Source organism: Mustela putorius, unplaced genomic scaffold (assembly GCF_011764305.1).
Source record: "Mustela putorius furo isolate JIRA1106 unplaced genomic scaffold, ASM1176430v1.1 tig00003859_pilon_pilon_pilon, whole genome shotgun sequence".
NCBI classification, from domain to species: domain Eukaryota; kingdom Metazoa; phylum Chordata; class Mammalia; order Carnivora; family Mustelidae; genus Mustela; species Mustela putorius.
This window is the reverse complement of record NW_025422011.1, coordinates 13,307,124-13,320,117: the sequence shown is the minus strand read 5'-3', so window position 1 is coordinate 13,320,117 and position 12,994 is coordinate 13,307,124. Positions and strand designations below refer to the sequence as shown.

The 12,994-nt window shown below is 52.5% G+C and overlaps 1 long non-coding RNA gene across 1 annotated transcript; it reads left to right on the top strand.

Annotated features, from left to right (window-relative positions):
• Positions 1–12,596, top strand: LOC123387768. The gene is made up of 2 exons (XR_006602258.1): positions 1–112; positions 11,071–12,596. It is a non-coding gene; the product is annotated as an uncharacterized LOC123387768 (long non-coding RNA).
• Positions 12,597–12,994: the final 398 nt, after the last annotated feature.

Sequence of the window (12,994 nt, the reverse complement as noted above, 5' to 3'; positions counted from 1 at the left end):
CTGGGTTTGATTTATGACTGGAGGAGAAGGTCCACTTCCTACTGCGAAGCGGGCAACTTGCTTGCCGCCCAGCTCCGGAAAGGAAACCGGGAAGGAGAGGACCCAGGCCCAGGTAAGGCGCACGGCCGGTTGGCCACTTCTCTCATTTGCTGCTTCCCAGGCAAGGTGGGCAGGGGCGCCCACCGCTCCCAGTCCGGCCGTGAGCCCAAGCACCTGTCACAGGTGCCCGAGGTTCAAACGTCCTCTGAAGGTGCTCCCGGGAAGTCAAGAGAGAAGGAGTCAGGGCGCAAGTGGGAGCGAGGGGCGAGCCCCGGCCTGAAGCAGAGGCCTCCCGGGCCAGAGCCCCTGTGCCCTGCCTACGTCCGCCTTGAAGTGTGCGGCCGCTTGGAGCTGGGCTTTCGGAACTTTCGCCCCGCGGAACCACCGGTTATTCTGAGTTTGGGGGTGTCCCTTCCCTGACCCACTTCGGAGAAACTTCTGGCACCCGGCTTGGGCCGTCCCAGGGCAGGAGAGTGGCCCGGCATTGCTCGCCCCGGCGCTGAGCGGCCAGGCTCCCCTGGAGACTGGGAGACTTCGAGCGCAGCGCCCGCGGTAACCCGAGCTCGCGTTCTAGCTCAGTGAGAATCGCTAATTATTAGGTCTTCCGAAGTGAAGCTCAAATCACACGCTGGGGCTTTACGCGCTGCCCAGCTCTGCGGGCAGCATTCTTTCGTCCTCCGCTCCCTTCTGAGAAACGAACTCCCACCTCTAAGACTTTGTTTCAGCCCAGCCATCTACACTTTGCAACCGCTGGAAACTTTTGTTTGCGCTCCGCCTGACCCGCGGCGGGGCATTTCCACGCGCTCCGGGCTCTGGTGGGGACTTCACGAGTGCATGTCGTGAACTGTGATTCCGGGGAGTTCTGGGTGCAAACCGCATCTGCTCCTGCATTTCTCACGGTTGCGAGCGGCTTCTGGAGACAGCAGCAGCAGATCCCCGGCTCCCTCTCCCCGCCCCTCCCCCCAAGTTCAGCACCCAACTGGAAGTCCACTCTGGGAACTGGAACATTTTGCTACTTTTGCAGAAAAACACGTTCGGCAAAGATAAGACCTCCGCCCCCCATGCTATCCCGCCCTTACTAAATCCACCTTTGTAATGCCTCCTCTTAAAAGCAAAAGTCAAGCCCCTGTGCTACATGGAGGCAGGCTTGGATTTGGGGGACCCATCGCAGCAGCGGAGAGGCGGCGCGGGCCCCGAGCCGGACCCCGACCGGAGCCTGGGCGGTTACCTGGGAGTGGAGGGCGGGGAGGCAGGTGAGCCTGGCGGCGCGGGTTCCCACACGTCTCACCGCCGCTCGGCAGGGGAAGTGGCAGATCTGACAGCCGCGGTCTACGCGAGGACCTGCCCCAGAGTTTAAATGTCAATGATAAGAAAAGAGGGTGCTCAGGCAGGCGCTAACTTTCCTTAATATCCATGCCAGCGCGGTCCTCATTGGCTGCCCGACCCGCGTGACGTCATGGCGGCTAGAGTTGGGCTCAGCTCCGCGCAGACCTGCGCTGGGGCGCGGCAGGAGCCTTCTACACCCCGAGTCCGGCCCGCTCTGTGCCCAGCCGCGGTCTTCCTGAGCCCAGCTCATGGCTACCCACGCCCAGCCCGGCCCCAGCCCGCCCAGCCCTCCTTTAGAGCACAGAGTCAACCCCAGGAAACCAGTCCCCCGAGTACTCTCTTCCTCCCCACTGGCACACGGGATCCTGGCCCTAGTCAGGCCAGCTACCTTCCTAGGTGCCCCTCCAGTCCCCTTCTCCGATCACAGAGGGAGTCACTTCATGAGAGGACTTGGAAGCTGCGCCTGGGTTGAGAGGGGCCTCTGGCAAGAATCATTTCCAGGAGGAGCTCGAGGAACGATGGGTACCCCAATCTGGCTTTCTGGCTTGCAAATCACCTGCTGGGCACAGACTAGGGCTTCCGGGGAGAGGACAAGCCAGCCCTTACCAAAGTACTGGCCAGGCCAACTAGGTTCTTGTGAGGGATCCCCAAACAGCACCTGTTCCAGGTACCCTCGCCCCCTTGGGCTGAAAGGCTTCAGTCTCATAGAAAACATAGGTGATTTTATTAATTTTTGGCTTGGTGATTAACTGCTGACTTTGTGGACTAGAGGAGGAAAATAGGAAAGCCCCAGATTCTGAAGTCAAGATTCTCCTTCCAGGGTGGAGAAAAGAACAGAAATTGGTGCTAGATGACAGGATACTGATCTAGTGGTCTGATTGTTTCCCCTCACACCCTCTGTGGACTGGGAGACTGCACAGTAGACCCGGGCCTGGTTATCTTTGCATGGGTACTTAGACCTGCGTTGTCATTCGCCTGTCTCCCCCCTCCCCACCACCACCAAACAGGGGAGGGGGCTTCTCAATGTCCAATCCCTTCCTTTTCAGCCTGGATCCCCGTCTGGAACTTGGAAGTGACCGAGGTCCAGCCTGGAAGGGTAGGGGGCGCTGGACACGGTGGCAGGAAGGGGTGTGATACGGTGTGGACTTGCTTTCAGGCCACTCCTGGGAAGCCTAGTCCCAGTCGAGGTGGGGGCATCTGTGTAGGGGGGCTGGAGGGGGGGGGAGACCTAGGCAGGAGGAGGGTGCCAGTGCCAGTTCCTGCGCACTTTGCTCAGGTGGGGGTGGAGAAGGGAGAGCCCAGCACAGATGGCGCCAAGGCGGGAAAGGTGGAGCCGTTCCTGCTCCCAGCCCCAGCACACCTGGACAGGTGGAGGACTTCGCAACAGGCTGGAAGGCAGCTCCAGGTAGTCCTACTGCCGGCTCTTCCTGGCCTGATCAGCTCCCCGCGGGACCTGTTTTGTTTTGTTTTTTCCATTTTTATTTTTTGCTCAGCCCGTGGAGACCCTGAGGGTAGGATAAAGATAGGGATGAGAATGGGAGCCTGCTGGCCAAGAGGTCCAAGCGTGGTGTTCTTCCTTATTTTAAAACGTTCCCCTCACTTCTCCCCATCTCAACGCTCTGTTCTTCCCGCGTCAGGGGCAAGGAGCGTCCATCCCCCCCACCCGCCACTCTGATCTGGGCTAGGACCCTACCGCTGTCCTGTCTCCCCAAATCCGGCTCCGCTGCGGATTGGCGCTCAGAGAGGCGTTTGCTCGGCTTTCTCCGCCACCACCGGCCATCTCCCGTGACCTAGTTTCTTGGTAATCTTCTAGTTCGCCTCCAGGACGTGGTCCAGACCCCAGCCTCAGATGTTCTGAGGTCTCCCCGGCTCCCTGGTCTGCCTTAGAGTCTGGACGGCGGGTAGGCCCCGAGCTTGAGTAGGCCTCCCTACTCTCTAGTTTGTGCCCGCGACTCGCTCGCCACCCACCCCCTCTGTCCGGACCGGAGGCCGCGGGGAAGGCTGCTCCAGGCTTGTTTGGAGTCCAGGCCATTAAGTGTGCGCGGCTCCCTGCAACCCAGCAGGGTGCTTGAGAGCGACGCTGGAAACGCCACGGCCCCCGCCTGCTTATCTGCCTGTCAATAAAGGGCGCGCTCGGGCCGCGCGGGAGCGCAGGGCGGTGGAGGCGAGGCCGACCTAGGCCCTTCTTCCGAGCTCCGGGCCAACGCCGAAGCCGCTCTCCATTTGCCCCGGGCACAGCAGGCAGGGCGGGAGGAGGCAAGGCAAGCCCGTGCTGGGTCGCCATCAGGGAAGGTGCAAGTTGAGCCGCTGCCGAAGCTCGGTACCCTGTGTTGTTTGTTACCCGGGAGAACTCTGGGGATCCTCCCAGAACCCAGGAGCGGGGGCCTCCCCTTGCAGCCTGCCACGGGTCTTGTGCACGGCTCGGCCCGGGCCAGCCCCTCGTGGTGCTCAGCCTTCGAGGCCCGGCCTTGCCCCGCCTGGGCAGAGGCAGGCTCTCTAGGCCGCGCGGGGCAGAAGGGCGCCGCGGAAGGCCCGTGGGCGTCAACGACGACTGGCAAGCCGAGGTGTAGTTGCGACCTAAGGCAGGCTGTAGGTGGGGTGCGAAGGGCCAGAAACGGCAAAGAATCCCCTTTTCTTCCAGGCTTCCCCTCAGTTCAGTCTAGCCCAGACGGAAACTCTCCGACACCCAGAGCAGTCCCAACCTTTGATTCTCCCCAGTGAGGGAGCTCGGCAGCCGCCCCGTGTGCGGGGGACTCCCTGGTCAGCCCTGGCCTACCGCAGCCCGGAAGCCCAGAGCTACCCCTCCAGCTCCAAGAAGCCAAGTGGGAAGTAGGGATGGGGGTGACGGTCAAGAGGTGGGGTGTGTAGGGGTAAAGGAAAGGGGAGGAATGGAAAGATAAGATTAGAGAACAAGGCTTGGTTGGAAGGAGAGAGAGAGAGGGGGGACCGTAGAGAGATCGGTTTTAGCTTGAACTGTAGCTGAGATCTGTTGTTCTTTTCCAAGGTATGTTTCTCTCTCTCTCTTTCTCTCTCTCTCCTTAACTGCTTAATGCAAATAAAGCCGCTTCCAGATTGGAGGAGCCCCTTCGCTGGATTTGTGTGCTACAGGGTGGGTAGGAATTGATTTAGTATTTTTCCTTTCACTGAGAATGGGCATTGAGTCATGCCACAATGGAAAAGTAGAAATGGATTTTTCCCCTTAAGTGTTTTAATTTCATTTTTTCCCTAAGTTAGAGGATAATACATCTTGTTAACTTCTACTTTTAAAAATATCATTTTAAAATAATATAATATGCTGTAAAATTATTTCTGGGTGGATGCCAGTTTATAAAGGGGTTTAATGAAACTCTTCCATGTAGAGATTAATAGAGGAATAGGCAAAAGTCCCTGACTAATTGAGGAAAAAAAAATAAATGTGTTTATTGTGTGTCATTTCAAATAGCTATGCAAGCCAGAAACCCATATCTTATCTCAGGAATTAAATTTACTGGGCAGTGCATGTGGTTCTTGGTCTTTCTTCCCTCTCCTCCACTTCCTCATCTCTAAGTGGCAAGCTTTTAAAACAAGATTTATATATTAAATAAAAACTGGAGAAAGGTTTTGTAAATCTGAGTGTCAAAAAAAGAAGTATGTAGCAAAGCTAATAATTGCTCTGTCTTCCCCCAGGTCTAAAGAAGGGCATAATGGCATGATTTATGCAAGAGTGTGGCTTCTCTGCTATTCAATTCTTTTCCTACTCTCAATCAAAGAAATACTTTCTTCTCTTTTCTGTCCACTCTACCCCACCACAAAGTTTTCTTGGAAATTTGCGAAAATCTCCAAATCCTTCCAGTTTGCTTTCCCACTAAGGTAATCTCTAGTACAATCAATTCAAGAAAACTCTGCTTTTCCTCTCCTTCTAACCGTTTTCATGTTAAGTTAGTCTGGCACCATGTTTGATTTCTTTCTCTCCCTGGTCCGGGTGGAGACTGAGACATTAGCTGAATTCCCTGGGGGTGATTGGATGCAATTCGCTGAAAGTAGACAGGCACGTCCTGGATGTTAGAAATTCACTTTTTCTCAACGTGACAAGGCCGCCTTCGATCTACAATTGTATTTGAATGGGCAATGAGCGGAAAGATCTCTCATCATTAAGTCTGCTTCTACTTTAGCAAAATAACGAGAGCCTTCATTTGCACACAAATGCTCATAAAACTCGGATTCCCTGCAACTCTTTAATAAAAAGGGATGGCTTCGTAATTTAAACTGGAGGTGAGAAGGCAAAAGCAGAGAGAGAGAGAGAGAGGTGGGGGGTTTCAAAGGCATCCCCTCCCTTCCCCCAAGAGGTCCATGTGATGGAGTTGACTTTTTTTTTACTTTAAATCTTAAATAAGATGTGAGTTGTAACAAGAGGATTGGCACTTACTCCGTGACCCTTATAATTGGATTAAATATAGACTGAGACGTACAAAAACACACTAAGATTGACACCTGCCAACTGGACTTCCTTATGATTGATTGTGATGCGTCGTGCTGGCAACAATAATGAAATAAATTGTACGGATAAAACAGCACATTTGTCATTTCCGTGCCATGAGTGAGGAAGTCAACGAGTTAGGCAAGCTGTTAGCTGACAGGCGCGAGCGGGAGGCAAGCTAAAGAGATAAATAAGGATTCCAGGCATTGACAGGACAAATTATAAGTTGTCACAACCTTTTTAAATTCAGAAGTTTTCAATTAACATATATATTGCTGTTACATATAAGATAAAGGGGCGCACACGTAAACATGCTTGGTGCGTGGGGACCCCCCCGGGGCCAAGGGCTTGGGTGCCCAGGCCTCTCTGCGATCTTGGGTAAGAGCAGGAGCGCCCCAGCGGGCCACGGGTGCCCGGCCAGTCCGCGGGTGCGGCAAAACTAGGTAAGACGGGTGAGGGCATATTAGGCCGAGGGGGCGGTTCCTTCTTTTCCTCGGACACGCAAGTCATAGCTCCAGCACCCTTTCTTCACAGAAGCAGAATTCCCAGCCCAAGGAAGAACCTGGGCAAGGCCTGCACCCAAGCCTGGCAGGACGAGCCTCAAGTTCTCTGCCGACCCAAGTCGCTGCACAGGGAGTAAGAGGTACAGAGTAGAGGCGTCCCCTTCTCACACTCCAAAGTCTCGCCTTCAGGAGAAAGTCTGAGCTCCTGGACTCGGGATATCAGCAATAGCTACGTTCTGGGTCCAGGCCTAGGCCGATGACCCCTGGGATGGCCCGAGGACACTCCAGGCTCTGGTCGCCTCCTCTGACTGCCCGACTCAGAGCGGCCCTGGAGGAAGTCACAAAACCAGCTCTTTTCGTCCTAGCCAGGAAGACGAGCTGCCTTTCCCTCTCCATCCCTCGATTTTTATGCGCGGTTTCAGGGACTCCTTGTTGGCCGTAAGGTATGGAGGAGCCCACCAGCGGTTTCCTGGGTGACAAAACACCAGAGCTTCAAGTCTGGGGTGGTCGTGGGATTTCTGAGGGAGTCTAGGCTCTGTGGGTGGAGACCAATGTGGGTCAAGTTTGATGAGAGTTCGACAAGCGTGGGGGGGTGGGGAGTGTAAACTCCTTAACCGTCTCCGCCCCAAAGGAGGCTGACCCTTAGTTTCGAAGCTTACCCCCACCCACAAGCTAGGATCTGCATTTTTCGGTGTCTCTCCGTATTCCGGATCTCTTCCTGCGTGTATAGGCAGGCCTTCTACCAAACTCCAATTGGAACTTGAAAAAGTTAGCGGTTGGAAGTAAGCGACCCCAGGTTCCTGGGGCTACTGGTCTCAAAGTGCGGCCTGGGAGGGTGAGTGGGATATTGAATAGGGCTTCGTCCTTCTCCAGCCCAAGGACTTGAGGCCAGTAGAAGCGGGGCAGGTCCAGTTTCAAGCGGGCCTAGGAAGGGCAGTGCTTCCTCCCAAAGCCGTGCTCTGCCCCAGCCCGAGTCTCTGAGCGTGGGGCACGGAGTCCGCGCCCTAGTCCTGATCCTTGCGGGGAAGAACCCAGCCTTTATGTCGAGGCCACAACCTGTCACCACAAAGCCTCTGAGAAAAAGCGCATCAACCCCAAGCTCCAGTGTCCCAGCCTTCCGGATCTGGCCACCAAATTAAACACGGGGAAGCTCTCAATCTTTCCTAAGACGGAGCTAGAGAAGAAGGGGAGGGAGGAAAAGGGAGGCAAAAAACAAGTTACAGGGAATTAGTTGGATGCAGCCGCATTCCCCAGTGACCGCAGCCATTAACATTATAATCTCAAACGCCATTTTTTATGTAACACTATTGTTAGTAAATCAACTCCTCAGGTCCTCTGAGACGCTGACCCCTGGCAATTCAGTGAAAGTGTAATTATCTCCCCGAATCTTGGACAGATTTAAGAGATTACATTTCAACTAAATCTATATCAATGCTAATTCCCCCCACTCCCCTCCCCACCCCAGCCTGCAGGTGCTAGGCACGGGAAATGGCGTCAGGCCCCAGCAGAACGCTTCACAAAGAGGAGAGGGCTTGCTGCGTACAGGGCCAAAAGAAATGAAGCCCCACATAAAATTACACCTATTTTTTTTTTTTTTGCTACAAAACCTGGTTCTTATATAGCAAAGTTAAACAAAGCAGCTATGCTAAATTAGCGTTACATAAAGGCGAGTTTAATGCTCGGTTACAGTCAACTGGTGTATCTCTGATGGCTAATTGTCTATCAAAATTAAAGAGAAAAGAACAAATGATTCGTTATAAGAAGGTGTTAAAAGCTTCAACAAAAGGACATTTCACAAATATAATATCGGCAGCTCGGGGATTGCCCGCAGGGTTGTTCAGGCCTCGGCCCTGCACAGCTATGAAAAGTGGGGTGCGGGGTGCTATTTGCCTGGCAAGAGCTCATTTCCTCCCAAATGAGTATAATAAAAACCCGAGAGGCGATATTAGTGTAAAGATCGGGATTAATCCTAATAGGCGCGATGGACGTGTGCTTCAAAGGCGACCCCTACTCTCCCTGCCTGGACGGGGGGCGGAGGGCGCTTTGCCATCCCGCGAGGACACCACTTCCAACTCAACTCGCCACGGGCTCACGTTCAGGGACAACAGGGAGCGAGCGCGGGTCTGGGGATACTTTCGACAAAGGGGCGCAGTCTCCTCTGGTCCCAGCTCTTCCCTGCCTTCTCCCGGCTGGAAGAAGAGATCTCGGAGGCTCGGGCACCGTCCAGCACGTGCCTTTCTGACTCATGGCTCTGGCCTCCGGGGACGCAGGCTGCTGCAGCCAGCCCACCCTCCTAGGCTAGGAAGGATGCAGAATATAATACGACGGCCCCCTTCCCCAAGGCGACACCACATCTACATCTCCAGGCGTATTTGTTGTTCAAAGTTAATTAAACCTGAAAGCAACCAAAATACGCGCGCCTGGCGCACGGAGGCCAATTCCGGACTCGGGTAGCAGGCACACAGCGCCAAAGAAGCAGCGAGGGCCGCCCGGGCTCGCTCACTTCGTCGGAGTCTCTCTAAGAGACTCTGAGGCTGAGGAATAAAAGCCGAAACCAAATCAGGCAGCAAGAGCAACAAACCGTCTGGAAAATGGACCCACGGAGCCGCAAGAATGTACTTTTTTTTTTTTTTAATCTTTGACAACTTGTGTCCTAAAGAAAGTGTATTGAAGATAATTGAAATGATTACAATTCCTCGCTGCCTGACTTTGAATATGAACAGTCACATAATGACATCCCCGCCATACAACAACAGTTTAATTTCCATTTTCCGACTTCGGGATCCTCGCGCCAGCCGCCGGGACAACGCGGCGCTAAGGCAGAAATCTTGGCTCCTGACTATATTATTCATTTCGGGGACATGGGGGTAGGATAGGAGTGGGGAATGGGTTTGTTCCCTCCTCTTCAGAAACTTGTTCTGAAAATTCCAGGGAGCAATGGATACGCAGGAGCCGACCACAGAGACAATCGCTATCAAAAGACCACTTTGCCCGACGGGGCTGCCGGCGCTGGCGCAGCGCTGTTATCTTGTTGTCCCCAGCTGTTCTCGGAACCGAAGGGGACCCGTCCCCAAGCTCCCACCCTAGGGAGGGCCCAGATTGGGCACCCTCGCCAGGTTGCCTTCTCGCCCTTCTCTCTTCCTTTCTCCTTCTTTGGAACCCTCGCGTCCTTCTGCTTCTGAGCTTCCAGCCTAGCTCGCAAGGCTGGGTGGGGCCGGCTCCAGGAGCGCCCTCGCGAATTTGGAAGTGGCTAAGGCCTTGAACTTGCCCCAACCTCTCTTGCTGCCACCCTACACCCCGAAACCCCAGGGAAAGAGCGAAGAAAGCCAGGGTATTTTGACAGCGTTGGGACGCGGGCGCTCACCTTGGGGCTCGGCCTCTGGGCTCGGAGCCCGAGGGGCGGGGGTGAGGGGAGCGGGGATGGGCACTGGGCCTAGACTTAGGCAGTGCGCAAGCGCCACTCGGGCCCGCCGCCCCCTACCCAGGCGCAGGGTCCTGGGGACAGACCCTGCGCCCCTCCCCAGGAAAGTACTGCCTCTAAAAAAAAAAAAAAAAGAAAGAAAGAAAGAGGGAAAAAAAAGACCATCTGGTAATTGTCTTTCTTTAGATCTTCCCTTAATTATGCTTTTAATTAAAGATGGTTCAAGGCACCGGACCACATGAAGGGCAGTAATTACAAATTACATTACAAACCCGACAGATGTAGCGGGATCTGCTGGGAAAAAGGTACCGGAATAAAAATTTGACTAAACTTTGGGATAAATTAATCGGCGGCTTGGAGAACAGAAGCACAGTTCTGATTATGTAGGCTCCAGCCAGGATTTAAGTTTTGTGTCATGATTGTTTTCATATTTCTTTGACGTCTATTGATTTGGAGGCAGCTGCAAGCCTTTGTCACAGGAGAGAAGAGCAGTCACAATATATTAGCTTGATGGCATAACTCGAACCGGAGAGGCGAGGGGAGCCGGAGTGACGGGGGCGCACGTGACCCCGCCCGGGGCCTCCGAGCCCAACCCTTACATTAACTTGTTCTAACAGGAATAATGGAGTATTACTACTAATGGTCAGAAGGTGCTTTTCTGTCTAGAATGCAGGCGGCAGGAGTCGCGCGGCCGTGGCCGGGCAGGCGGAGGTGTCTCCGAGCCGCGCGCCGCCTCCTCCTCGCCGGCCGTTGAGTCTCGGCCGGGCTCGGGGGCCGCTCGGGTCGCGTTTCTGAGCTCCCACCCCTCTCCCACGTCGAGGGGCGCCGGCAAGGGAGAGGTTCCGTGTCCCAGGGTTGGCCCCCCAGGAGCCAGGCCAAGTCCCCACTTCGGCCGTTCTCGGGGGACCTCCTGCAACGCAGCGTCGGAGTGGAAGGACCTGGGCCGGGAAGGCGACCGCGGGACAGGGGCCCGGCGTGACCTGGCGATCGCGGCCGCCCGCTTGCCCGCTGCCGGCTCGGAGCGTGCAGAAGCGTGACGCAGATTGTGAAAACAGAAGGGAGGGAGTTGGGTCATTTCCTTCGCTAATCATCGTCCCCGCCTGCTCCTTCCTCCACCCCCACCCCATCCCTGCCGCCGCCCGGCTTCGAACACGTTTCCACGCCAGAATCTGACTCAGTTTGAGCCCCTGGCTGCGCTTTATGGAAAATATATACGTGCCCATCATCCCCCTGTGTATTTATACAGCGCGGGTGCAGCCCCCGGGGAACGCGCTTGACAATTAAACACGCCCACTTATGGCTTTCTTTCACCCACATGCTCTCAGAAACCGATACAGCCCTAATTTGGACACAAAATTCTGTTCCTGTACCTGCCACAGAGGAACGTTCGCCGGGAAGGTGCGTTATCCACGCCCGATCTAAACGAAGAGGACAGGACTGTCCACGTTGGAGAAGACCCAGCGGCCTGACACCTTCTCTCGCTCCCGGGGAAGGGAAGTTTTCCTTTTGATTCGTCCTCTCACTATGTTTCTCTTTTCCTTGGCGGTACAGTTTCTGAGAGGAATGTAAATATTTTGACTAGACCTCTGCAGGGGCCTTTTAAACACCAGGCACAATCATCTGTGGAATACTGTAGTTCATAGTTTAAAAACTTGAATGTTAGAGTTTGTCTTGCTGAGGACACCCATAGAACCGGTAGCGACCTCTCAACTCCCTATTCGTATAATGAAGTATATTCCTTAGCGATTGTCCAAGTTTTAAGGACTTTTTCTGTTGCTGCTGCGTTCCAATTGTTTGCAGGGAAAGAAATCAGTCTGACAGGAGTTTGTTGGGGTTGTGGTCAAACCAAATTTCACCACGCTTCGCTCTTCTGTCTTTCCTCCTGTGGGACATGTACATGAGGTATGCAAAAGTGGAAGTCATTTTTGAGAAAATTAAAGCCCTGTTTAGCTCTTCTGTGCATCTGAAGTGGGATTTCTTTCTTTTCCTGTTTCAGTATTTAATAGAAAGCAGATATGTTGAAACAGAATGCAATGTTCAGAAAAACCACAATAAGGAGGAAACTAATGCTAAGTTTTCCCTAGGTTTTGCACATAACACAAGTAATATAATGTGGGGTTTTTTTCCCCTCCAAAATGAAGCAAAAATTGCCAGGAGGCATAACACATCACTGAATGTGTGTGTGTGTGTGTGTGTGTGTGTGTAACACACACCCCCAAATATTCCCCATAACTGATGTATTGATGCACCTGTGATTACATAGTCCAAAAACATTTCGAAACACAGTATGGTATAGAAACATTTATTTCAAATCTGGTTTTGTTTTTATTAAGGTAGTAATATCCTGTTCTTGATTTTTAAATACCTTCACTGTTAATGTCAGTTGTGGCCATCTTAGGCCCTGGATGCTCTAGAAAAACTATCTATAAAATGTTTATTTCTTTATACCCTTCTCCTGTAGTGTAATGAATATTTTACGTAAAATATTTTGGGCATCCTTGAGTCCTTTCCCAAATCAAATACTCCACATTTGTGACAAATAAGGCTGAAAATTTTGTTTATAGCAGATTCATTTTAATGAACTAAAGCATAATACTAAAGATTTAAAACAGTCTTATACAATGTCCACAAAAATAGTTATAAAGTAGAATAAAGAAAATGTTGTTAGAACTCCCCGTAATATTGCTTGTGATCCTAATGTGTATATGTGTGTGTTGGGAATTTGAGTTTTTCAGGTAATATTATTCTGTTATTTTATTCTATGTTTCTGTTGAATACTCACCTATGCTCTGTCTCCCCACAGCTTATGTGTGCCCCATGAATTTCAATAAATGTAAATTATTGCTTAAAAGAGTAAAGAATGGCTACTTTATGTCTCAATGTTCCCTCTTTACAATATACTTCAAATCTTTTTTTTTTTTAAATGAATCCTATTTCCACTGTTTCCCTTCACTTCTATATGAAAGTGAATGGCAAATGCCATTCAATTTAAAGGAACTCAAGCACAGAGAATACAGAGATTTTGTTCAAAGTCGCCCTCAAATCTGTTCTTGGACTTGGAAACAAAGCTGGGCTGGAGGCAGCATCAGTACACACCTCTGACTCCGTACGAGGCTACTTGAAGCAGAGGGCTTTGGGGTTCATTTTGGAAACAGAAGACATACATGGAAGTTTGTGTTCCTTAGAGACTAGCAAGCTTTGGTGGATCTCAACAGCAATCCAATAACCCATGCTCTCTTCTGCCTTTGA